The following is a 5,176-nucleotide window of genomic DNA, read 5'->3' as shown; positions in this document are numbered from 1 at the left end:
CTGCTTCTAGCTAACTACCCTTGGTAACTGAAGTATGTCAACCCAGAATATGGTTTTTGTGCTTAAAAGCTCATTCTGAGAAAGGCTTGGGGCTTCACTGGGATCCCAGTGGCTGGCTAACAACGACGTTCTACTGGCTTAAAACCATGTCCAAACAGTCTTGTCTAGTGAGTACCCCTCAACAACACTGTGTGTGGTGCATTCAAATACATTATATATAACTCCATAACACAATATTAACAAAAACACCTGGCTTAAAAAAATAGATCAAGAAGAAATACTTGGACAGTTATTTCTCTAAAGATGTACAAATAAAAAGAAGCTTATAATCATTAATAAATATTTCATATCTGGTACAATGAGTGGGCATCAGAAAAACAGCCTAAGCACTCAGATGCTGAGTCAGGGGGATAATAAACTAAGGCCAGCCTGAACTACAGAGTCAGACCTTCTCTTGGAAATGCCCAAACGAAAGAACAAATAACAAGTTCTGGGGAAAGGGGGGCAAATGGTGGAATCTGTGCATTGCTGGAGAATATTGGAAATCATCACAAAAATTACCCAAAAATTAAAAATGAAATCACTATTATTACAGGACTCAGTAATTATTATTATCACTATTATTTCATTTTTTTCAAAAGAAATAAAATTGGGATCTTGAAAAGAAATACAAACCCCCAATTACTGCATTACTATCACAAGAGTTAAGAGGTGAAATAAATATTCAGTGGTGGACTAGTGGAAAAAGAAAATGTGTTCTATAACACACACACACACACACACACACACACACAGAGAGAGAGAGAGAGAGAGAGAGAGAGAGAGAGAGAGACAGAGAGAGAGACAGAGAGAGAGAGAGAGAGAGAGAGAGAGAGAGAGCTGGAATGGAAAATATTTGGTACAGGAAAAGGAAATTCTGCTGATTTTGAAAATGGCTGAATCCTACAGACATTATGTTCAATGAACAAGAGAGACATAGGACAGATGTTGCATAGTCCTGTGTCAGTAGAGTAGAGGGCCACAAGAGGCATCAAGATAGCTATAAGAAAGAAGTCAGTTGAAAGAAAGGCTAGAAAGCCTGCATAAGGGTTACACAAGGGTCAGAACATGTGCCAGGAAAGCCCACACCCAAATATGGGGGAAAGTGCATGCTATGTAAACGACCTCTACAGCTCTCCACTGCCATGGCTGAGCCTGCAGGTGTCTAAGCTATCTTGGCTCTAGGCCTGCTGCCTGCTGCCACCCTCTGAAGTGCTCTTAATAACCATCTCTTTCTCTGCCACTATCTAGTGTTCCTGGTCCAGTTCTTTGTCCCTGGACCAAAGAATCTACATGTCTCAGAGGGTGCCCTCCAGAAGTAAGCCACACCTGTAACTGCTAGCAAGGCATCTAGGGGTTAAGATTTTTGTCTCTAATCTTGTAAAAATATCAACTCAAAAAACCCCAAAAACCTGAGTGTATTCCTTTCTATGTTTCTTTAACGAGGGTACCCATCTCACCAGCTAATCAATTTGTTCCTTCTCCTCAACCTTTTACTTTCCCCAGAGTTCTTAAAAATCCTGGGCAAGCTCTTATGGCCAGCAGCCATTCCTATTCAAACCACCACATAGGTCAGAGGCACATCCAGACAGTGAGCCCTGCTTCCCAACACCGCATTTCCAGGTTTACTGTGCTACCTCCACACTCCATTCTTCTCTCCTTGTTCTTTTTTTTTTTTTTTTTTTTTTTTGTATTTTTTTTTTATTAACTTGAGTATTTCTTATTTACATTTGGCAAACATCCCCTTCCTCCCCCTTCCTTATGGGTGTGTTCCCCCCCACCCTCCCCCATTTGTTCTTTTTTTTTTTTTTTATGAGTAAATATTTTATTTTGATAAAACAATTTATAACAATTCTTTTATTATTCCAATATTAGCACTTTATTTACCATTCATATTTTAACCTTTTTATTTTAAAATTCAGGTTTCAATCTCATTATATAATTTTAAAATAGTAATAGAACCACACTTATGAGAAAGTTCATAGATATAATTTTTTTTATCTTTATTAACGAGTATTTCTTATTTACATTTCGATTGTTATTCCCCTTCCCGGTTTCCAGGCCAACATCCCCCTAACCCCTTTCCCTCCCCTTCTATATGGGCTTCCCCTCCCCATCATCCCCCTATTACCACCCTCCCCCCAACAATCACGTTCACTGGGGGTTCAGTCTTGGCAGGGCCAAGGGCTTCCCCTACCACTGGTGCTCTTACTAGGCTACTCATTGCTACCTATGAGGTTGGAGCCCAGGGTCGGTCCATGTATAGTCTTTAGGTAGTGGCTTAGTCCCTGGAAGCTCTGGTTGCTTGGCATTGTTGTTCATATGGGGTCTGGAGCCCCTTCAATCTCTTCCAGTCCTTTCTCTGATTTCTTCAACGAGGGTCCCGTTCTCAGTTCAGTGGTTTGCTGCTGGCATTCGCCTATGTATTTGCTGTATTCTGGCTGTGTCTCTCAGGAAGAGATCTACATCCGATTCCTGTCAGCCTGCACTTCTTTGCTTCATCCATCTTATCTAGTTTGGTGGCTGTATATGTATGAGCCACATGTGGGGCAGGCTCTGAATGGGTGTTCCTTCTGCCTCTGTTCTAAACTTTGCCTCCCTATTCCCTGCCAAGGGTATTCTTGTTCCCCTTTTAAAGAAGGAGTGAAGCATTCGCATTTTGGTGATCCTTCTTGAGTTTCACGTGTTCTGTGCATCTAAGGTAATTCAAGCATTTGGGCTAATAGTCACTTATCAATGAGTGCATACCATGTGTGTTTTTCTGTGATTGGGTTACCTCACTCAGGATGATATTTTCCAGTTCCCTCCATTTGCCCTAACAATTTCTTGAAGTCATTGTTTTTTGATAGCTGAGTAATATTCCATTGTGTAGATGTACCACATTTTCTGTATCCATTCCTCTGTTGAAGGGCATCTGGGTTCTTTCCAGCTTCTGGCTATTATAAATAAGGCTGCTATGAACATAGTGGAGCATGTGTCTTTTTAGTATGTTGGGGCATCTTGTGGGTATATGCCCAAGAGAGATATAGCTGGATCCTCAGGCAGTTCAATGTCCAATTTTCTGAGGAACCTCCAGACTGATTTCCAGAATGGTTGTAGCAGTCTGCAACCCCACCAACAATGGAGGAGTGTTCCTCTTTCTCCACATCCTCGCCAGCATTTGTTGTCACCTGAGTTTTTGATCTTAGCCATTCTCACTGGTGTGAGGTGAAATCTCAGGGTTGTTTTGATTTGCATTTCCCTGATGACTAAAGATGTTGAACATTTCTTTAGGTGTTTCTCAGCCATTCGGCATTCCTCAGCTGTGAATTCTTTGTTTAGCTCTGAACCCCATTTTTAATAGGGTTATTTGTCTCCCTGCGGTCTAACTTTTTGAGTTCTTTGTATATTTTGGATATAAGGCCTCTATCTGTTGTAGGATTGGTAAAGATCTTTTCCCAATCTGTTGGTTGCCGTTTTGTCCTAACCACAGTGTCCTTTGCCTTACAGAAGCTTTGCAGTTTTATGAGATCCCATTTGTCGATTCTTGATCTTAGAGCATAAGCCACTGGTGTTTTGTTCAGGAAATCCTTTCACCTTCCTGGATGCCTGGTCCTGATAGGCCTGTGTTGCTACAGTGGTGACAACACTTCAGCTCATGCCCTTCTGTTCAGAGCACAAAGGTCCTTGTGCCCACAGATGACCAGGAAAACCAGGAATGCTAAGCATCTTTCAAAAGAAAAGGTGTAAAACCTGTCTTTTCACCTAGAAGGCTGTTTCTCCTGTTTGTTTTCCCCTGCGGGTAGCCAGACCTGTTATGCACCAGGCTAGACTGTAGGGCAGGGGATACAATACAGGATCTTGGTCAGCTGTGAGTGCACAGGCAAAGAACACACACCCAGGGAACAGCTTCAGAGAACTAATTCAGTCCATTGTTGGGGGGGGGGTAATTTATGCTCCTGAAGAGATCACCAGGGTCTCTGGGACAAGATTTGTGTGGTCATGTACAATTGGCCAGGACAAGGATGTTGGAAAAAACTTCATCTGCATATTCAGAGGTTGGAGGATCAGGAGTTGGGGCTGCCTTTTAAGGTCAAGGAGTGAAATCTGATACTCTCAGAGTGGTAAATTTGTTACTAGAGTTAATGGTGGGAAAGCTGGCTTTCTGGTGCCAGGTTGAAAGGAGAGGAAATAGCCAATTCCTACTGTCCTGTCTCTGAGGTTTCTGGGGTTGAGGCAGTCTGACCCTTCTCCATCCTTTCCTCCACATCCCAGGGCCATTAAGGTCCCGTGGAAGGCTGGGAATTGGAGATGATCTGTCATTAAGGGCCAGGTCCTATGACGCTCCCACAACCAGGAGCATAATACATAATACATAAGAGTCTAAATGGCCCTTACATTATCTGTATAGCTAGGGGCTTCCCTGTGCTTCCACAAGGACTGCAGGTGGCTAGCAGCCCAAAAGAACTCTATGCTACTGTATGACTTTGACCATACCAGATCCTTCCCTAGGCCCTAAGCTAATACAAGTAGTCTATCTCAAGAACCCATCTTTTGGGAAGGAATGACATGTACTTTGAGTTGAGTTGCTATGTAATTATGCCTCCTTGTACACCAGGTCTTGTATTTACACCAGGAAACTTTTTCCCAAACTGTACTGTTAAAGTGTGCTTACAATACACTGCCTGGCCTCAGACTTCCGAAGTTTGGTCCAGCTTGGCTGATTAAATCAGGCTACACTGAATTCCTTTGCCTCTTTGCTGACTGCTTTGCAGCTGGTCCCAACACTTGCAGGGACTCCCATACCCTTCTTTTACCTGAGGTAACTTCCTCAGAGACTGACTGGTGTGTGGTGGTTTGAGGCAGACCGATGCTATTGATGACTGTTACCTGAAGAGTCCTAATAGCCATGTTTCTCTCGATGTCTCTGGCTATTCTATAGTGTCAAATCCTGGCTGGAATGGGGGGTTTCAGGTCTGTGTTCCAGTCTCAGTAGGATAGCGAGATTGTAAAACTGGCATGGCTTCGTGGCAGGGAGGCCATGGCCACCATTGTGCAGGGCTCAGTGGCTGAGAGCGAGAGTCTGAAGACTCACATGGTGCACTTTCCCTCACAGGCTCCCAGAGGACTGTCACAATAGTCTCAGTGCTATATGCTT

This window comes from Rattus rattus, chromosome 1 (assembly GCF_011064425.1).
Source record: "Rattus rattus isolate New Zealand chromosome 1, Rrattus_CSIRO_v1, whole genome shotgun sequence".
Lineage (NCBI taxonomy): Eukaryota > Metazoa > Chordata > Mammalia > Rodentia > Muridae > Rattus > Rattus rattus.
This window is presented reverse-complemented; position numbering follows the sequence as displayed.